General features: G+C 44.4%; 1 non-coding gene across 1 annotated transcript; it reads right to left on the reverse strand.

The window, feature by feature from the left end:
* Positions 1–508: 508 nt before the first annotated feature.
* Positions 509–670, reverse strand: LOC138526622 (U1 spliceosomal RNA). Its single transcript, XR_011283666.1, has one exon. It is a non-coding gene; the product is annotated as a U1 spliceosomal RNA (small nuclear RNA).
* Between the last annotated feature and the right edge of the window lie 22,417 nt (positions 671–23,087).

Here is a 23,087-nt window from a genome sequence, read left to right on the forward strand (position 1 = left end):
TGAAATGGTGCATTTTACAGCAGAAAAGGTGACCAAAAAGCCATAAGTGTACAATCAGTTCTAAAGGGGAACATGAAAATTCCATGTCACCAACAGCAGAAAAGAACATTTTACAACACAACACATTTTAATGATCAATGTGTCTACAGTGTAAGACAGCACTGTCACTGATGTAACACATTGTCATGCTGGTTGTACCCAAAATATGCCTCTGTAGCAACATGTCTATGCTGGCTGTTCCCAATTTAGGCCAGCATTGTCCTGTACAAAGCATGATTGATGCTGCCTGAGCATGTGCAGTGTGCCCAATACATATGGCAGCTTATCTCTGTAATACACATTACTTCTGTGGTGATGAAAGAAGCATAATTCAATTCAACAGATAAAATGTGGAAAAGCGATCACCCAAAGGTGAACCTAATTGAAGAAACGCAATGTGAGCACAATCTAAAAGTATGCAACCTAGCAGGCCTAGTGCACACTTTACCTTTTCTTTCACCAATAAATCGGGGGGAGAACGCGAACGCAGTCCCCCACTACCAGAAATAATGCAGTCGTGTATCCCGCATTTGGGAACATAGCAGGGGTCCGCAAATCCGATGTACAATAGGTAAGCCTCACCCTGGGAGATCTGCCCTTGAGATCACATTCTCCCCTGCCAGCTAAGTATGAGTTGCATGCAAGAGGGCAGGGGTTGGGTCAGTTCTGGGAAGCCCCGCTAAGCGAGGGTGAGAAGGCAGGCCCTGACCCAGCCCCAACCCCCCAATCCCCGGAAGCTCTGAGCGTCTGCAGAGCTGCCTGTCCCGCGTGTAGGGGGAAGCTCCAGCAGGCAGAGCCCAGCAGAAGAGCAGATTGTAGCGCAGTTCCTTTCTCCCATCAGGTGCTGCTCGGCCCGAGATTTGTATAAATAGCAGGATGGCTTGAGCAGGCCTGTTGCAGTCTGCCCACTGGCCTGTCAGCCCCACACGGGCCCATGGCCCTCCTGAGCTTAGCTGCTCAGCGCTGGCCCCATTCACACCATCATAATCATTCTGGACCTCGACGCTCCACCACCCCTGAATCTCAGAGTTCTGCTCAATGACAATGCTGAAGCTTTGACATCTTTGCCGTAACCATATGCCGTGTTGTGTCAGCCGAGCCTGCACAGCGCCAAAGGCCCAGAGGTCACTGAGTCTTCCAGTGCCATCCACTTGGCACGGCCTACTGTTCCCAGCGTTTTCTACCCACAAATCAGCACCACTGCCAAACAGAACTGCATCATTGGGGCCCATCGCTGCTGCTCTCCGACTTGACCCCAGCCCAGCGCAAAGGCACCCATGCTTCTGATCTGATGTTGAAAAGCCTGGCTCTGCTGAGATCCGAAAGACAAGAACTAAGGTATTTTGGGAACATAGTACTATTGTTTTTTGTGTTGCAACTGTATGAGCTCACACCTCTCCTGAAGGGTATAGGCTGCCCTCAGACTGCGCTACCAAAAGAGTGAAAATAAGTTATACCTGTTGGGCTTGCCTGTTTCACTTTTATGATTGGGATCACTGCTGCATGGGTATTAAGCGTGTTATAAATAACCTATCATACCACTCGTATTTTCTCCAGAGCTGCAGCAACTATCCGAAGAGTACTCTGATCCATTTTGTGAAAAAACTCAATCCACTAACAAACGAAAACTTTGGTTCCCATTGATTTGGATTTGGATTTTGTTTCCTTTCTATACATTTCTGGAGAGCATTTTTTGAAAGGTTGTTCTTGAGTGTGTAGATTATTTGCTATTGCCCACTTTTGCTGAATGGCAATTTCGACAAAACATTTTTTTGCCGTATTTTTTTACGCTTTTTTACCCAAAAAATATACATGGTAATTTTGGGTAAGGTATATAGAAAGTGAGGGTGCAGGGGTTCTGCCACCGGTTTTTGTGGTAAAAAAAGCAATAAAATTGACCCAAATGAATGTGGCGAAATTGGCATTCGCCATAAAAAAAGCAGAGAAAGTTTATTGATACGATTATTTATGTGTCCACAGGTCAATCACAGCATGGCTGGGATTTGTAAGGGGGCTATGGTGATTGAATCAGGTTTACTGGTGAAAGGATGGTGATCCAGCACAGAGCGGCTCCTTTTGTGCCAATGTTTCCAAGTCTCCCCCCAAAAATATTGTGACTGATGATGCTGATAGCAGTCTAGTAGAGTGAGTGTGCGCTCAGAATTCTCATTCGTCTTGTTCTTTTATGTGTCCCGAATAGAGCACAGAGTAGTTTTGCGCACAGGCACATTTTAAAAAAAAAAAATAATAATAATTTTTTTTTTTTTTTTTTTTTTTTTTTACTCAAGCATTGTCCAACATACGGCCTGGCGGGCCATATAAAATGGCTTGGCGGGCCGCATTGTGGCCCGCGGGCCGTACGTTGGACAACCTTGCTTTACATAGTACCAGTGTTTTGTGTAGAGTAGTGCCCTTTCTGCTTTTTTCGTTCTGAGTGTTTCCAATTGCCCCTGAACCTGTCTCATCGTGCGCATGAGTTTTCTGGCGGGCGTCTGAATTATTTCTGCTTGTATCGCCCTAATTTTCTCTTCTAATTCTTTTTCCCACTGACAGTGCGTCTTCTCTTTCTGTGTTTTAAGTGCTATGAGATGTCCCCTAATGACCGCCTTGTGGGCGTCCCATAAAGTATCCATATTTGTTCCGGGGAGATTGTTAATAGCCCAGTATTCTAGGATGTGTTCTCTTAGCGTCTGGCTCATCACCGGGTCTCTTATGATGTCCTCTGGGAGGCGCCAGTTCCATAAGCGGTGGCCATTGCTTGGCCAGATAATATCTGCCCACAGCGGACCGTGGTCAGAGAGTGTGATGGGTTCCATCTCAATCTGTTTTACCCTGCCTAGGAGCCCCGCTGATACCCATAGGCAGTCTATTCTCGAAGCAGTATTATGTACGTGTGAATAATAGGAGAAGGTTTTCTATTGGGGGTTGCCACTCCTCCATGCGTCTGTCAGCCCTAGGTTCGTGAATTTCTGCTTTAAGTTTTTGGATGGGGTGCCTTGATCTCGATGTCTGGGTCCGGATCTGTCTAGGGATGGGTCCCACGCCATGTTTAAGTCCCCCCCAGTATGATGTCCCCAACCGCTTGCTGTTCTCTTCTGTTCAGGGAATCCCTCAGAAAACCCTCCTGACCCGTGTTGGGAGCGTATACTGTGGCCAAAGTGAGGGGCCTGCCTTCAATTGTTAAAGTTATTATTAGGCATCTTCCCTGTTTGTCACTCCAAGACGAGTTAACCTGTGCATGTAAGGAATCTTTGAGCGCTATCAGTACCCCAGCTTTTTTATCCTGTGCATTCGCCTGATATATTTGATTGAAGCCCTTGAGATGCACCTTTTGCTTATCCCGTTGTCTAATGTGAGTTTCCTGAAGCATTACGATATCATATGCACCTTGCCTGATGGAATGTTCCACTTTTTTACGCTTAATGGGGTAATTGAGGCCTCTGACGTTGTGTGTCAAGATCTGTATTCCCATTGGTGTTTATGGGCTAGCTGGCATGTCCTATGATCCTTTCTCCCTTTTTCTGTTTTTGACATATGCTCGGTTTGTCCCCTGTCCCCAACGCCCATCCCCCCAAAACTTGCGCTATCCCCAACTGGCGCCTTTCCCTCTTCCCTGCCCCAACAACCCTGAGGATGGCATGATTTCCTATTAACGCTCAGGCGTGTCGCCTTGTGCTTCATACCCTCTAACACTCCCAGGGACAACTTTGAAGGGGTTCTTAAACCCTTCCACATGACTTCTGTGACCCCGGGTCTCACTCCCCCCCCTCCCGGCACCTGTTGTGTCGGACTCGCTTTTCCTGCAGTCATCTTTTTGGCTCCTTGCGCACCACCTTGTCAAGCTTCTGGCTCCCCATTCCTGCCCTCTGTCGGTCTTCATTTCCTTTTACTGGGGCGCCACACACTTTTGTTTATCGTTTTCCATTCCCCCCTGCTCTTCCTCATGTATGGGGCCGTGCCGCTTGCTTGTGGGGAGACATCGTCCTGCTCCTGTAGATTCAATATGGTCAAGCCTTCCTCTTTTGTGGTTATCCTTTTTTGTGCGCCGTCCCAGGTGAATAGAAGTCCAAATGGGAACGTCCACTTGTACCTAATTTGACGTGTAGTGAGTTCTTTTGTAATTTGGGCCATGTCCCTTCTTTTCTGGAGCATTGATAATGCAATGTCCTGATAGAAATGTACCTCTTCTCCATTCATTCGGATATGGTCCATTGCCCTGGCCTTTGAAAGGATTTCTCCTACTGTGCATATCTCGTGAGGGCCACCAGGACATCCTTCGGGCGGTTATCTTGGGTCATCGTTCTCCGTGGGCCCACCCAGTGTATTCGATCTATCGGATTTTCTTCTTCCTCTTGCAGGTCGAGGATGTCTAGAAAAACTTGTTGCACGGCTGATTTAAGATCTTTATCCTCAACCGACTCTGGCATGTTTTTGATCCTGATGTTGGACCTACGCGATCTATTTTCTAAATCTTCGCATTGAATCTCTAGATTATGCGTCTGACGGGCCAGATGTTCCTGCAGTTCTGCCATTTGTTGCGTTTCTTCCTCGATGTTCTGCACTACTTTCTCTAGGGTATCCGTTCTTTCGCCCAGTCCGTCGACTTCTGTTCTTAGTTCCTTGAGCGCTGATTTAAATTCGTTCTTCATGGCGTCTAGATGCGTCCATAAATTGCAGCTGGAACTCCCCGAACCACGATTTTAGGTCTTCCTTCGTGGCCATCTCGGCGTGGGGAGCGTCCACTCCCTGGGCGTCTCCCATTGCTTTGTGCGCTCCGGCCTTGTCTGGGTTCCCTTTGTCTCCCCCCCAGAGGTGGACCAGGTTCTGGTCCTGTTTCTGCGTGTGGGACGAGGGGGTCTGTTTTTGCTTCCCTCTTGTCTGTGACATCTGGGCCCCGGGTTGCAGTGCAGGCTTGTTTATTACTCCGGTAGGGGAAGCTCGCCCCCCCCACTCCGATGCGGCGGATTCCTCGTCCGTTGTGTTACCCGTCCCCTAAAGATGGTATCGGAGGGGCCGTCGTGCCCGCGGGCTCCAACGACAATGGAGGACCTCTAGGAGAAGCTTGTGGCCGCTGATCCGTTGATGGGGGCTCTCCCTGCCCAGTTTCTCTGGCGGCGACGCCGATCGGGTCACTGGGGGGGCAGGTGGAGGAGGCGGTGCTAGGGGGGCTTGCCGGTGCAGCCAAGTCTTCGGGCCTTACCTCCGCCGCCTCCTCGTCCGCGGCGTGTAGGCCTCGCAAGTGCGCCACCCGGCTCGGGCCGGTGGATTGGGTGGATCTCTCCTTCGGGTCCCGGTTTTCGCTGGGAAAGTCTTTGGATTCTGCCCCAGGGGCGTAGTGTTGGTCCGTGGGCGTCCCCCCCGGCGGCGGGTGAGTCGTATGGGGTGGGCTCTCCGTTGGTCTGATCGCTGCCCCTCGATGAGGACGCCGGCTGTGGTGGTCGGCGGGAGGCCCTCCCGCGTATTGATGCGTCCGCCCTTGGGTTGCTGCGCCTGGGGGAGCCGTTCGTTTCCTGCCTCGGTGTGGTACCGGCGAGTGCTGCAAGGGCTCGAGGCCCGGTCTAGGTCATTCGTCTGAGCCGAATTTCTTTAGCCGCTGCTGTGGCGCGGGAGGGGGAGTCGGAGCTCGACTCACACGCGTCCTCCCTCCACGGCAGCCATCTTGAAGTCCGTTGGGGATTTTTTTAAGTGAGGAAACAAGACCAGTCTTAAGTTAATCATGAAAGCACCCTTCCTCAAGTTAGAACTGGACAAGTTTAAGAAAAAAAGGGTAAAAGAACAAAAACAGTTATTTTTACCTTAGATGCAGGACACGGGTCATCCAAAAAGTAAGTAGTTTTAGTCCTAGGCATTAGAAGTGCCAATTTGCTATCATCAGGGATGGAGAAAGAATCCCAAATAACCAAACGTTTTACAACCTACAACAGGGTGATCAAAAAATCTTGGTGGAATGATCTACGAATCGAGATCATTTTGTCAGAGAAAATCTTGGCAAATTATTGGCACTGCAACTATGATGACTGACTTTGGATAGGAGAAAGAGGATTTTTCATCACTTTTGATTTATTAGTGGAGGTTTCAAGGATGGAATTATAATGTTTGAATTTAGCATTGGAGATATTCATTGAGTAACGACGCCAAGCAACTTTTAGGTTACCAAGGTTATGAATAGAAGGAAAGGAGCACCAAATATGTTCCATCTGCAAAAAGATTTGAGTTATAGATTCATATCCTCAGTAAATCAAGGGGTTGAATTTTTTTTTATCTCACTGACTTTGCCTAAATGTAAGCAATAGTATTAATTGAAACTAAAAGGTCACTGGTAAAACTAATAAAAGCCTCATTAAATGAATGAGTGCTGGAAGAAGGTATGGAGATGGTCTGGACCACAGTAGATAGGGACAAAGAAGTAATACGCTTGGTCTGTTTCTCTGAATAATCTGCTTCTTAATTTGACCATGAGAACAAACAAAATTAAGTGTAATATCAATAATAAGGAACAGATGATCAGACCAGTAAATATTCTGGTGATGAATAATAATGTGAAAACGGCGAGTGCCAGCCTTTGGCTCTCCTTAGGCTTCGGAGGTAGAGAAAAGGCGTAGGGCCTAACTCAGAGAAGCGTTTTATAATGGCGCAATCCCATAGGAAAACACTCTGTGAATCGGGCCCTTAGGCTGCTAGATGTTTCGAGGACAGTAATCGTTTGTTTGAGTAGAAGAGATTCTTTTACAGGTCCTGAAAACCTGTTTATTACCGGAGGACATAGGAAAGGCTTCAACAAGGGTTTTTACTTTCAGCAAGTGGATTAGGCATGTTATCTTTCAGACTTATGACCTTAGAGCTATTCCCCTTCATCTAATTGTACAGGGTTTGTCGAACAGAGCAGTGTAGGCTTCATGGATAGAGGAAACACATATTACCCTGAAAACATGTGTAAGGCTTCCACTTAGGCTTCTTTGTGTCCACTTCCATTGCTCATTATCAACTCCAAGTGTTGGTCTCTGGGAAGATAGAATTGTATCATCAATCCTGAATTCGGTACATTTTGAATAACGGGATGTTTCCCAGTTTAATTCACATATTAACGGTGTTGCATTTGATCTTTGTGAGCTCAAACTTGTGTTTACTGGGCCTGTTGCAAAGATTTTGGATGCAGCTTCCCTGTCACTTTCTTCACATATTAAGAATAATCTGTTTGTAATAAAGTGTCCTCTTTAAATATCTATGTTAGAAATATGCTAAAAGTATTGATTAACATTGAAAGTGACCTAACCAAGCAAGTAACTAACCTGGATAAAACAAATGAAAGACTGTATTTACATGATTGGTGTTGTCGGTGTTGTCATACAATTGACACCATGCAGTCTTAATCACATTATTTTGAATATGCAAAACGTTTGAGGAGGAGGGGATCGATACAAAAATTCTTGGTGCGTTTCCGCTGTCAGCAGAGAAGATAGCTGTATTTGAAATGTAACTTTAATGTACTTTCATCACTGGAAATTCTAAGCTCTAAGTTAGGAATACCGAGAGATGCTAGAGTTTGTAGAGGAAGCAAACAAGATAAAAAATTGAGATGTTCAAACATCTTATGATTTATTGCCCCTCTTTCAATACTGTTCGTTTTCAGTATTTTAAGGATGTTGTGAACATGTATTTTGAAGGGGTGGGTGAAAGCTTATGGAATAGTCTTTTAGATGGTAAGAATGTTTCATTAATTTTAAAATGATGCAGCTTTCTCAATCACATTTTTGTATGGTTGTCTGAATGAAATTGTTTAAATTGATTTGTTATCATTTCTCTCTTTTAATATTGTTGTTTATTGTAAAGAATTATGAAAGGTTTTTATTGTAAAACCAATGCACAATAAAAAAAAGCAGTGTTTTCCTTTTTGGTTAAAACCTGTCATTCATGTTATCTTGGGTATGTCCACATGATATGAGGAAGATGACGAGTGATGATGAGCTAGGGTAATGCCTTGATTATATCGGGTAATCTCCATTATCCTAGCTCGATGCCCTTGTAACCTTACTGCGTTTCCACATCCCCCCAATCTTGTATCCCCGAAATACCAGCTCTTCTCTTCTTGGGCACAAGAGGAGGAGTGCTAATGCTGGGGGCACCTCATGATATATGATAGGTTGTTTATAACGCGCTTAATACCCAGAGGTTTCTAAGCGCGGACCCGGGGATCCATCCGGTGTTGCATCCGTGTCGTCTTGCTTCCAATGCAAGCATGTTGCTGCTGAGCTATCCTCCGGAGACTATGATGAGTAAGGTGATGAGGGATACTGATCAGCCTCGAGCCTCAGGTTTCATGGCCTCATGGGTTCAATAAACAGTTTCCTCTGGTGTCATCCTCTGTGTTGCACTCTGGCTGCTGTCAACCCAAGTGTTCACTACTGCCCATTGAAAATATGTCACTGTTATCTCAAGCATGCTGACAAAAATACTCCCCAGGTGAAGTCCTCAAAAGTAGCACTAGTTGGTTTGATGTCTGAGCTAAGAGAAAATAGAAAGTGAATTGGTCTCTGCCACTCGTTCCAGTCTGAATGGATTTCTCTATACCCACTGAAAAGCTTTAACTGGCTGCAAAAGCCCTACTCCTCAGGCCCTCTCCCATGGCTCAGGCACTGCCTTGACCCAATGTGAGATGGAAAGCCAGAGTAAAATTGTTCAATTTCCGGGAATGGCCACAAGTACTACTCGCAGTTTTGACGTGCCAAGTCACAAACAGGAATGTGTGACTGTGCACCACTATTTATAGAGCCTTGTCTATTTTTTTATGTTTCATTATTCCATTATGGTCCTTTCTTAAATAGACTACCAGGTTGCAGGTGAAGTTACTCCAGCAACAATAGCAAAAGTTCAAACAGTCTTTTCAATTCTGAGTATTCATGTTCCCCATTTCATCGAAGCTTTTAGCCTGCAAAGCGCTGGGCAATATAAAAAGAAAAACTGACTGGTGGTACAGAGGCCTAACAAACATTATTCATGAGAACATTTACTGACAGCAATAATTTTAAAGTTGTGTAATTATCTTAAGCATTGGACCGGTGCTGAGTCATCTAGAAGCGGCACAGCATTGATTCATATTTTCCAATATTCACGTGATGAGCCTCACAATATCAAAAGTCTCACACTAATAGACGCAGCTGCTTGTAATACATCAGCTACCGCTCAAGCTATAAAGTAGAGCGACCGGTGATGGACACTGTACAGCTAGAAAGTACAGCAAGTCAGCAACCAATCATGGACTGGGCGCAAGATCAAATGTACGTGAAGAATAATAACAGGCTCCAGTGCACGTGGGAAGGTCCCAGCTCCTTATTTGGGAACATAGTGCATAAGAACCGTGTCGCCTCATTCTAGCATAGAAAATTATCCCGGCTGTTAAAGTCCAGAAAGCTAAGTTAATGGGTCAAGAGAATCGAGAGTGGTTGCTGAGGGCTTTAACATGCTGATCGAGACCCTTGCTCCAGGTTACAAGATTATTTGAACCCTGGATCAACTGGCCAGGTATTTAGTTTTCGGATCTAAGCAATTTGTTTCACATCTCAACTCCTTGAATACTGTTTTGCTGCATTTTTTTTAACCTAGATATTTTACTGCAAAACGTGGGTGGGGGTCCACCGACTTTTTCTGTATACCTAACTCAAACCCACCATTTACATATGTGTGGTAAAAAAAAACGGTGGAAAATGCAGTAAAACGGGTTTTGGTGAGTTGGGATGCGAAGAAACTGGCTGATTCCAAGTTTGCATATGGGATACAGATTTGCCCTTTGAACACATCGTCCTTGGAATGGGAACATGTTTTCCTGAATGAAAGCACCATGTGTATGGGGCTGCCAAGGAAAGATTGTGCTAGTAAGGTATACAAAGTCAGTGAACTGTTTGTGCATGCTTAAAAGTTCAGGAGAACAAAAAAAGAATCATTTTAACATTGATGCCTACCCTACCATACCAAAAGTCAGGAAAGCACACCTCTGAGTTATAGCTCAACAAATCAACTGAGGGAAAAACACAACACAAAGGATTTAATATTTAACATGTTCGTGCCATTTAAGTAAAAAGGCACATGATGTGTTTTAGGATGAAAACTCATCAATTAAAATGTTTTGCAGAATTAAAAGCGCTTCTTTTAATACACTCACAATGACAGAAAGGATGTTCACCTCTACAGTGTTTGAAAGGGAGTATCCTGCGTGGCTGGAGGGTGGGGCGAGCTATGGAAAAAGTCCTGTTTCTTTTTTATGGGGAAATCCAGTTCTCCCAATGTGTGGTCAAACAAGGTAAACATACCTACAAAGCCATCTTCATGGGCACCCATCCCCCACTGGACAATACCACTGCAGTCTAATAGTTGCAGCTGGAGAATTTGTAAAATGGAGGGCTGTAAATGTTTTCCTGAATAGTACCGAGCATGCTCACCTGTACTAATCCAGTAGGTTTCGGTGCTTCCCATTATACATTTGTTTAAATAATGAGATGAAATCATGCATTTCACAGAAGAAAAATTGGGCAACAATATAGAATTTACAATCTGCTCTGGAGGGCACACAGAAAACCCTTTGTAAGATGGGTGATGTGGGCTCTCTCGCAACAACGTTTGCCACATTGCCACACTTTCAAGTTGACCCTTGCATGCGTTGTATTGTATGTCTCTCAACAGCGTTTGCCACATTGCCACACTTTCAAGCAGGCGCGCCCCAACTAAGTAGGTTCTGAGGTTTGTGACCCTTGCATGCGGTGTATGTCCAAAGAAAGTAATGAAGGTGATCTCAACAATGCATGCCAGAATTGCCCCCATTAAAACACACTTCCATGCTGCTAGTGCCCAAAAAAAGGCTTGTCTCAACAATATATGCCCACACTGCCCACCTTTCATGTTGCTAGTGCACAAATCAAAACCAGCATTCTGTTTCAAGATATGAACATGCTGACCCCAGTTCTGCATCATGTCGCACTCAATGAACACAAACTGCGCCTTTCCCCCAGACACACACACATGTACACATAAACACATTCACGCAAACTGTTTTTAAACATACTTTTTTTTCTTTGTTATAAGTCCTAATGCCAGGAATGGTAATTAATTTACACATTATAATGGAAACCTTGAGGCCCCCTTAAACTGTCCAAAGCTACTTAGTAGTCTCAAGACTTAGACACCTCCAGAAGAGTCATTGTGATAAACCCATCTGCTTGTAGTCATCGTTTGACAAAGGCCTGCATCATGTACGCATCAGGTTTATGCATCAAACAATCATCGGTACCACTCAAGGAAAGCTGAGATTTTTTAAAGGAAAGGACTGTCCCTGCATTGTTTGCCATGTCTTCTGCCAGGAACTCAACCTCACTGAAACTTGGGGTTGGGGCAAGATTAATGTTTCATATGGTGGCCTTGTAGGTTGCTGGTTTATGGTCCCCGTCCATCTGCATTTTCCCATAATGTCATGTAAGAGTGAGTGACGCTATAGTTGGAATCTCTTTGAGGTGGCAGAGGGGAGGCCCCGGGGTAACTGAATATAAATTGGGGGCCCTGAATTTGTGTAATGGCATAGTGTCACCTGACATAGCTTCTTTTAGCCTAACATCCTAAGGCATAACAGCTGGAGAAAGAATGTTTGGCATGGATATACACAAATAAATGTGACCAGCCATGATGTTTCCAAAGTGAAAAAGGTTGTTCTCAGTTAGTGAGTGGTTTGTTTGGAAAGAGGTGGTAACAACAACCACCTCAAAGTCACCCTAACTGATAAGATATCTCGTTGCAGAACTACAGCACCAAAACGCAGGTCACACAAAGGAACGTACACTGCGTGAAGACACATGTCAACACTAAACTTCCCAATACACCCCACTACCTCACCACAGATAACCAACACAACTCCCCACAATCCTTAAGCACCACTCTAACAGGCACCACCGACAACCGCACAATTTACATTAGGAACCTGGAGCGTGCATTAACCACTGCTCCAGACAACTCCTGAAATATCTAAAACGTATACACCACAGAAAGCCCTACCTTTTCAGATCAGTAGATATCAACATTCCAACAAAGGCGCCTTGCCTTGTCCCTCAACCATCGGCTTCTAGGTTAGTTCCCTACCCCACCTCTTGCGGATCATGAAGCTACAGGAACCTGTGAAAACAGCAGAAGGTGCGCAACGCAAGACTAAATAACATAACATAACACACCAGGGCATATCAAAGAGTTTTCAACTGTGGGACGGCGCAAGCAACTTCAGTGATTGGCAGCAGCATGGAAAGAAAATGAACATTTGTTTTGCTTGAGTCAATCCTCTATACTAGAATCTCTGGGGCACTGTCTGGCTGCAGGACTATGTATCTGCCTGTCAAAACAAGGTTATGGGAAAGAGGGAGAGCCAGCGCATTAATAACGCAATTCTAGGTGATGGTCTCAGGGTCCACTGACAGAGGAGCACATACATTTTTGCCATAAAACCGTTCAATCTGCCCCTTTGTGAGAGTTAGTTTCCCTCCAATTAGCGTAGCCACGGATTACCCACTTTATGTAAACAGTGAAGTCAGGATGTTAACCCACTCTGCAGTTTAGGCAGTTGACCACATACTTTCCACGTTTTACTTAATACAAATATTTAAGTTTTGGTTTTCACCACCTGCAATGATACTGTCTTGCAGTGATGACCTGAAAACTACAAATAGTTCAGCAACCTGACAATATGTAAATCCTTATAAAAACATGTTAAGCCAAATGACTATATTTGTGGTTTAATTTGCACATGCAAAAAATGCAGGTCTAAAAATGTCCTATTTTACACTAATGTAATTTTAACACCTTAAGACACACATTAAAGAAAATTATGTAGTAGGTTCACGTGGGCATAGGGAATGTTTTTCACAAAGTTACAGCTTGAAGTTATGCATGCTGTTAAAAACACTGGACTATTCACATAAAAGCAAACCCATTTTTTGCATGTCACGCTAGTCAAAAGAAGCATTTTTATTGTGATACTCACTTTAAGGGTCCTGGTAGCAGACACAGATTAGGTAGGCAACTGGAGGGGAGGGTCGGAGGTCTTTTGTTTGGAGATGTCCCATCACTGACAAGTGACTAAACACTCACTCATTGGCGGATCCACCCGAGAAAGGACTATGTGTTGGGCCAGGCATTCATAAGACCTGAGCGGGGCTGGGGCCGCCCGATAGGGTGACTCTAATTATGCGACCATATGTTTCCAATAAAGTGTATTATGTTTCCAACTTTCAGAAAGTCTCTGGCTCTTATCATTGGGGATAAGCAGGCTATGGGGATTTATGCATGTTGTTGTTATTGTGTAGGGGGCCATGGTAGGGTTTAGCCCTGCTATGTTTTAAAATAGTAATTGCAAGGAGGTTGTTAAGATGTTTTTTGTGATGTGCATTTTGTTCCTGCTCTTCACAGCTATGAAGGTGAGCAGGTCCCTTCAGTAACAGCCCAAAATGTCAAGGAAGTCGCAGCTGCCATTACACTAAACTACTGACCATTATTAGCAGGGCATTGCTAAAACCAAGGCGTGAAACCTTTCCCGCACCGGAAAGTAGTGTGACCTGGTGATGTGTGGGACACTTTCTCCCAGCCGCAGGGGTCTCGTGCGGCAGCAGCTGGGGGAAGAGGGGGGATGAGTCCCGGACCACTTTGAAATGTCCTAGCGTTCGGCCACTGTGGACCCCGGTGGGGTTGTAAGCAGTTAATACATTTCCTTTTCGTTGTGAATCAAGTTGGTCTATGATACAGACAGAGGGTACAGAGATGTTGTTGGCTTTTGGCAAACATGTTTTCACCACACTGCATGATGAGGTGGCAGTAAAATTACTTTTCACCCCAGGGATACATAGGTGGAAAGCCTCTCAGAGATCCTACTGGAAGCTGGGAGGTGGTTGTTTCCTTGGGAATAACCACTGGGCTCCAGAGGGATATACTCCCAGCATGACTGACTAAAACTGGGGACTGACTGTTTGGTAGCCGTTTGATTGTTGCTGAACAGAAGACGATTATGTGTGCCTGTATCCAGCATGATTCCTGCCTAGAACAGCCTAGATAGGACCACCCTCTCTGGTAGTGCAGTGATGGAGTCCCCCCACAGAAAATGATTCAGTAACTGACTGACTAACGCCTCCACCTGGGTAGCATCGTTCCTTGCAGACAGAACAGCCCAGGTGTATGTCGGTAACGCTGCAGTGCCCCCACCCTAGTCTCGTGTGGTGTCCCCCAAGGCTCCTGTGTTTCACCCACTCTGTACAACATGTATACCTCCTTGACTCTCTAGGCATCTTCTACACCAACTATGCTGACAACACCCAGATCCTTATCCCCCTTTCAGGAATCTACGACCAAGACTCTAGCCACATCAATACCATCTACGACAGTACCAAGCCTGGATGGCCTCACACCAGCTCTGCCTAAATGGGGAAAAAACTGAAATCCTGATGGTAGGCTCACCCTCTCGCCAAACTTGACCCTGCCTTCCGTTCCTTTACCATTCACGCTTTTCCTATCTCATTCTCCACATTGGCCAAAACACTTGGAGTCTACCTTGATGCGAGCCTCAATATGACATGCCTGGTCAATGCAATTGCATCCTCGACAGCTTACACCATAAAATTACTGATCACCGCGAGACACCTCCTTTCACCAGTGGATCACATGACCGTTGCCAGAGCAATAATCAGCTCCCGGTTGTACTTTTGCAATTCCCAGCACCTCAGAATGTAATCTTCTCAAGCTCCAGTCCATCCAGAACAATGCCATCCATGCTGCATCAGGTCTCTATACACAGAACAGGAACACACTGGCTTCCTATCAAAGATAAGATTAACTTCAAAATCTTGTCCATCGTGCACCACTGCCTCTCCAACACGGCACCTACGTACCTCTCGCAAATGATTTCCAAGACAAGGTCCTCCAGACCCACAAGAGTGCCCTACTGCAATCTACTGTCTACCCCGCGCTTCAAGCAAAGTAGAGCTGGAGGCTCCAGCTTCCCAGTCACAGCAGCCCCCCTCTGGAATAACCTTCTCACCCATCTGTGGTCTGAGCCGTGCTACTGGCCCTTCTGGAAACAGCTGAAACCCACTCTGTTTAACTGACTTTGATTTGACCCTTTACCATTCAACTTCTCTCACCCCATCCATTGGGTGCTCTTCATGAACTTTGTCAGTAAAACTCCTCCTTCCCTCTCCCTTCAGCATTGTCTTTGCTCCCTCACCCCCACCCCCCGCTCCCAAGTTTAGCGCCGGGATACCTGTTTTGGTTGTGTGCGCTGTATAAATGTAAAAACAAATACATTAGATGACACTGTGGAGAAAAATTGAAGCTTTCCAAAGGAGGGCGAGGGAGTAGGCATCCATTAGGGATCCCAGAACCTCTGAGTGACATTGGGCTCCATAACTGCTTGGAGAGACAGTTACTGAACCTGTAAATGGGTGCCAAAATGGAGCAAATAGATAGGACATTGTGCCCAAAACAAACCCTCACCTTTGCTTGGTAATAGCATCTCAGAATCTTACATCTTTATTTTGTTGAACAGTAGGGCTATGAGTGCACCAGGATTGAGGACCACAAGCGTCAATTTGTATTGATTTTCATTTTATTGATTTTATTGTGATCGTATTTTGCACGTAGGACAACATTGCACAGATACAGAGTATGTCAGTGGGGGGGGGGAGATTCTTCACATACTCATTTTCAAGATGAGGTGGTCACACAAAGACAAATGTGGTGGGCGGGCTGGACGGCGGCTGGGGGCTGGAGTGGGCTGGTGGTGCCCACCTAACGCCTGATCATACTGGTTTCCCAGTAGGGCAGCAGGCCAGCTTCGCGGGCTCAGGCCCGGTGGGGAAGAGCGCAGTGGTGCGAAAGGCCCCCATAAAGCGTAGGCAAAAGAGCAAGGGGGCACAGTTCTTTGCCTCACCCTGGGGATTTCATGCTGCTGTGCTCATGCCATATGGACCCACACTGACTCGACTGCTGGCATCGGTGTGCTTTTTGTGACTTCCCAAAGTTCGTTGCCTGCCGCCTTGCTGCTGCTGTCCCTGGAGCCTGCAATCCGAAGAAGAGAAATAAGTATGCCTGTTTTGGTTCGCCGGCTTCCGGGGAGGTACACTGCGAGGTAAGATGCATGGGGTTGGAGGGGAGGTCACGGCGGCCGAGGGGAGTGTGGGTCTAGGCTGGGGAAGTACTTCAGGTACTGGGTGTGGAGAGAGTGGGAGGTTGTTGGGCAGGAACATTGCTGTAACGTTTCATAGAGCCATAATGTTTCATTGCGTGCCTTGTGTGGGTGTTGACGCAGTGTTGTTTTTCCATTGACGCAAAGTGTGTTGAAAGGGGGGGAACAGTCGTGGAGTAGCCTTGATAAAGGAGGCTGTTCACTTTGTTCTGGGTGATTCACTTGCAAACAAGTGCATTTCCTAGTCAACAGAGTGTGCCAGACTTATCGCAGCATTTGTTAACGTTAGAAGGAACCTGAGAGCTGTAATTTGAATGGGCTAATTTTAGTGCACAGAGTGTGTCGAGGTTATCGCAGCACTGGTGAACATTAGAAGGAAGTTGAGATTTGTAATCTGAATGGCATAGTTTTACTGTGGTGATAACTATGGTGCATTTGTATTAAGGACGAAAGTTATATATAAAAACAGGACTCCAAGGACTCGGGGAAGCTTGCAGCTATAATTGCTAGGGTACAAGGGAAAGGATTTAGATTCCACTAGCCGTTCCCGGCATCACATACCCTGCTCTATCTGATTTTAAAGGTCAATATAGGTCGGTAATTCATAGGGTCATGTCTAACCCCCTTCTTAAATATCAGAATTACCACTGATCTTTTCAAGGAAGGGGGCGTAGGTCCCTAGGACTTATTAATGGTCATTGAACAGGTTAAGCATACAGGTAACTGTCTTCTTTTGAATTTGAAAGGCATATTTGTATCAGATGGAATGTGAGGTATGCACGGTATAAGAACAGTATCTAAGTTCCACCGATTACACAGGCCTCTCTGATGTGTCTTTGTAGATGCGCAATTGTCAACCTTGTTCTATTGCAGCGTCCCCGTGATGGCATAAGATTGCAGAGTAGCATAATTACAGGACCTACTTTCAGTTTTAGCTCATGAGGAAGCAGTCTTCCTACAGCTTTTCACTCTTTAGAGACTGCAACGTTGAGCCGGTAATTAACTGTTCATTGACACTGGAACCACTGTGCTCCATGTGAAGAGGAGTGGCGGTGGAAAGAAGTAACTTGAGATTATTCCGATTGTTTGCGTAGAAGAGGACCGCATAGAACTGTGCTTTCTGTTTGTTAAAATGATAGCTGGTGCACTTTGCCATTTGGACAGCAGAGGGCAACCTAACACTAGCATCAGCTGAGTACGGAAACATACCTAAGCGTTTTTATATATATATATATATATATATATATATATATATATATATATATATATATATATATACATATACATATATATATACACATATATATATATATATATTCACAAGAAAAACTTTATAAACGGGACGTTATGCTTCAAAGTAAAACCGAAAAACCCCTGAAATGCGCCAGTTATGGTAGGCTAAGCAACCATAACTCGCCCCACCACTGTGCACTGCTAACACTAACACCCAGGCCATCAAAGATGACATCACAAATGTCATTGATGACATCACTGTCCTAAGGACACTGTACCTGGCCATACAGTCAGCCAAACATCTACGCACATGCGCACCACACCACTTGTGTCAAACTTTTGATTAGTTTCAGGACCCAAACACTGTCCGTAGAACACCCGCGGGCATGCACGACCGTTCCTGTGCATGTGGTGTCCTGCGGGCACCCATTTCCTTCGCAGATGGATTCATGATGTCATCATGTGACCGCACCCACACTGAGCGTATGTCCTAATTTGCACAATGCCAAATTTTTTTACAATGCAAAATCACCATTTCACATGTCGCATACAATGGCCCTAGCTTTCAACATATTGTTTGGAACTTTTTCAACACCTTTGAGTGTTTGATATGGTCACGAGGCGCACCCTTCCACCCCTACAAAAGGCCACACCCCCAAGCTCATCTTCATTGTACTTCTGACGATTGTAGATTGAGTTTTGCTGCCTTTAGTGCTGTAGCAGAGATTATCTCACGATCCCTAATGGCATCCATGGCTGCTGTTGCTACATCAGCCTCAGCACCACCTCCAAACCCTCCACCGCCACCACCTCCCCAAGGGCCTGCAGAGGGAAATACGCAGAGGATGTAGAGAGCGAGGAAGAAGAGGATGAAGAGAATGAGGTGGAGAAACTCTCTACTACCAGCACTCGCTGGGAGTCGTGGGTGTGGAGGTTGTTAACCGTTTTTTGGTAACGTACCAAAAGCACGTGCAAACCTGGTCACCTGTAAACAGTGCAACTTGGTGCTGAGTCGTGGGAGACCTGGTGCGTACAGCTTTGGTACGACAACCATGAAGCGACACCTAACATCGTTCCACGGTGTGGACATTTGCAAGGTGGTACCATGTAAAGAACGTAGTAGGTTGATTTCCTCCGCAGCATCCTCTCTGTCCGATCCTCTCACCACAAGAGATACTCCTGTGGGAGAGCGCATCCCTCCAGTTGTCTCACAGGCCATTCACGATGCTGTTGACCCTTACCTTTCGAGGGTCACAATATTGTGTATGTACTGCGATGCAGTACTCTGTAGGGAGGAGAGTCTTCGAAGTGCTTTCGAGACTACGGTCACGGAGCACCAGAAGAACTGCTATCTACCTAAATAATGCCCACCCTACATCTTTCTCTCTCCACCTGCACTTTCTTATTCCCGTGGTTGGTTTCCCTTCCTTACCCTCCTTTCCCCTCCTCTCCTAGTGTGTTGTGTGTAAAAAATCAAAACAATATAAAACAACAAAAACCACAAAAAAATGGCTCTTTTCAGAGCCGCCATCCACAGTTCAAAAATAGAAGTGTCAAACAGTGCAGGGCCCTTCAGATTTTTAAAAAGTATGTCGACAGTCCTAGGACAGATACAAATTTGGGGTGCAGCCCTAGCAAAACCAATTCACTTTTCTCTGGGAGTAAGTGGTGGCTCTGAAAAGAGCCTTTGGTGATGTTTTGTGTGTTTGGAAAACTTGGATTCGTCAAAATGTAATGCAAAATAGGTGACTATGAATCCAAAAAAGCTCGCAATGCATTTTGTACATTTCTAAGAAAAATCTGATTGGCAGCATATGAAAGATGGACTCCATCTCTGCAAAAAATGAATGTGCTATGAAACAAAATATTGTCATTGTGGAAAGAGGACATGCCAACATCTCTTAGAAAAGCACAAACAGCCTTATTGACATTGCGCCTCGATTTCTCCATTTGTGGACCAAATAAAGCAGAACGCAGCCACATTTGTCTTTGTGCAATACGAGAAAAAATTACTTGGCAATTTGTAAACATGTCCATGACCTTCTCAAGTCCTTCCTTCATTGCAAATTGCAATGAAAATCCAGAGACATGGCCTAAACTGTTTCCTCCACAATGAATGATAATTATATCAGGATGACGCTCTGTCTGTAAAGTAGCACAGAGAGGTACCAAGTCCAGCCACTTCATTCCACACACTCCATGCCAGTGCACTTCCAGATGAGGGAATCCAAGATCTGCAGATATACCGCAACATTCTGCATGCACCTTCAACCAATGTATCCATGAGTCTCCCAAAATCCAGATAATCTGTTTTCGAGCACACACAGCCATATCTGTCTGTTCTACTCCCAGCAAAAAGACGTTCTCACTAAATCTCTCCATTCAGAACACACCCACTGAACTTTACTGACCAATCCCTAGCTTCGCTCATTCTCATTTGCATGCCTCTCCCCCCAGAATCCCTGTATGCAATACGTGCCGCTTGCAGACTACCGCCATTTCCGCATATATGTAGAGGATCTGAGCGTGACAACTGTACATTTAAATAGTATTCCCCTTTTCCCCTTTAAGGTGGGCTCTGAAAAGAGCCTTTTTCTTTGTTTTTTTGCAGATGCCTGACAGACACCTGTTATTTTGTATTTTTTTCTTTTTTTTTCTTCTTAGTTTACTTCTACAATCATCACATAACCTTCTCCAAAGCAAGCCTTACATTCCAAATGAACATGGCATTTCCCAAAAAAGATAAAGAAATACCATTGGCATCAAAATAAGCCGCATTACTGGAAACAATGTTCTCGTGGCTGCAGAAAAACGTACAAGCTCTTAACATGAAAGCACGCATGCCGCGATTGATGGCACACCTACCAATACTTTGATCAGGACAAAAAACAGAACTGTTGTCCCATTTTGCTCTAGGGAGTAAGCCAGAAAAAAATACTTTTGCAGTTGGAAAGATGTTAATGACTGCTTGAACCAACTGTTCCAAATCTCCCAACAACATAGGTGAACTCACGTAGCCCAAATGGGAAGCACCATAGTGCAAAACTACCACATGGGGACTGGTCATCCTACGCATATCTCTGCAAACTTGGGGAATTGCCGCTACATTGCAATCAGTCGCAGCGCTCCACACCACCTCCACTCCTCTGACATCAAAATTGTTTGCCACATGCCTACATTACATGAATAGTGCTGTAAACCAAATATCTCTGAGCACCAACACCCTGACTGTCTCCACCTCTGCCATCTTCACTACACACACTCTCTTTCTACACAAATCAACAATGTCAACATCTAATTGGCTGATGCCTACAGTACCCTTTCCATGCAGGATTTGCTGTAAAATCCTGTATGTGGCACATCCTACCCGCAGACAAGCGCGGTGTCCGTGCGGCACGTAACTCTTAGCCAGTCCTTCTACCCTTTCCACATCACTCACAAATCCATTCCCTCATTGGACACAGCTAAGCAGTCACACAACCATCCACCAATCACATCCAAGACCTCTACATCTAAATCCGTCATGAGAGTTCCGCACTTCAAATGTACTGTTGATCACTCTGGATACAATTCTCATATCATTGCAAAGCACCTACTACAAAAACTACTGTGCAAGTGTCGCAGATTTCTACTTACAGCTCCATGCATACCCACATGCATGATTACAAAGTACAGGTATGCATATTTTATTCAAACTACATGTGTAACTCTTATTATTCCATTTAAACAAATTAATGCCACTAAATCTGCATAGCCAATACAAACATACCAACGCTCCGATTCTTACTATCTCCTGCATAAACTATACATACGTAGCAACCCTCCCGCTTTACGTGCGAAACTCTATTTTCCATGAAAAAATGTCACAATTTTTTACTGTCTTCTGCCTAAATTAATGCTACTTCCAATGCAATCGTATGAGAAAAATAAACGTTCCTGATTGCTGTGGTAACATCTCCTTCTCAGGTGCTCCCGATTTTTTCGCATTCCTACTTATAATATGAAAGTATTCAAATTTTTCCCCATCTTCTATAACGACCTATCACTTCCAAACCTCTCTGCTATGTACAACGCAGCTGAAAAAAACAAGGGAATTTCATGATCTGAAAATTGTACTAATTTGCGAAGCGGGTTCAACTAACATACTGCAAGTAACATATAAAGGCTGCACATAGTGAAATGAAATGCACGCATACACTGTGTTGAGATATCAAACGAGAATACTCCCACGAAAGCTGAAAAATGAACGTGTACATTAACATCACGGCTTTAAACACACAAAATTACTAACTTCTTCCTTTTACAATTGCAGTGAAGACCACTCTCCTGAAAATCAACAGCATCTACACTGCAAACAACATATCCGAAGAAATCTGGTCATTCCACAAAAAAAGTAAGTACAGTACTACCTTTATATTCTTACTGTTCCTCAAAGAGACTGTGTGTGTTATTTATGTAATTTGCAAACCAAAAAAAACATTGATTTCTGAACCATTCTGCCCACAAATCCCCATTTATTAAAAAAAGATTAACAGGCAGAATGGCACACAAATCCCTGTGTTTTTGGAACACAAATAACATACACAAGCCTTAGAATGTTAGTACCACAAAACAAATAGCTGTTTTAATTTTATACCATTACATTTACTATTAATGCTTCTCACCACTAGCTCACTTTCTACTCTCATCTGAAGCACAGTGTAGTAATATACAAACAGAAAAATAGCCTTCCCAACTCATTGTAACTACCCAATGCACATTCACACACCACCACAAACATCTTTCCCATCAAACTCATACACCCATGCACACAGCACACATGCATTGTAAAACAGACCAACCCATACCTTTTTTTTTACAACAGACCCCAAAGAATGCCTGCCAAAAATCAAGTCCGTAGAAAGGAACGCAGAAATAGAGCAAATGAAAATAAAAGTTTCCAAAGTAAGCATCCATCTCTATCAGAGTTTGCACAAACATTGAAAGAAAACAGCTAATACAGTCATTTAGCGAAACAAAGGAAGCTTCAACAACAGAAACTTTGCCTCCTCTATCAAAATGTGGCATGAAACAGAAAATGCTTTACAAGAATTCGGCTACCACTACTGCTAACAATGCTCCTATAAATCCTGATATAGTAGCAAGAAGCCACAGTAAAAAAAAGTATTGTTCCGCCTTCAGAATCTAATAAGAAGAGGACCGAAATCATCCTCAACCCTTAAAAACTACCGTAGAAAATTAATCCTACAAGCTCTCATAGACAGTGCAATCCTTCTCAAAAGGAAGTTATTTATTTTAGTGTTAAATAGGATGAAACCACTAACAAAACTATGTACTAAACTACAAAAGAAACTTCTAAATAAACGGAATGTCAACAAAAATAACTTCTTAAATATTTGTGGAGGTGAATGGAGTCACACAACGACCACAGAACCATATTTTAATGAAGAAGCATACAAACAAAATCAAACAAACACAATTGCCATCCATAGCAGTGGACGAGGATATGAAAAAATCAATAATACCATCATGGAACAAGAAACACTGCTTACAAAAGTATCCCCAGAAAACTCAGAATTACCGCTCCATTCGACTGATCCAGACGTCCAGTATACAA

This window comes from Ambystoma mexicanum, chromosome 7p (assembly GCF_040938575.1).
Source record: "Ambystoma mexicanum isolate Mex_15411 chromosome 7p, UKY_AmexF1_1, whole genome shotgun sequence".
Classification (NCBI taxonomy): Eukaryota; Metazoa; Chordata; class Amphibia; order Caudata; family Ambystomatidae; genus Ambystoma; species Ambystoma mexicanum.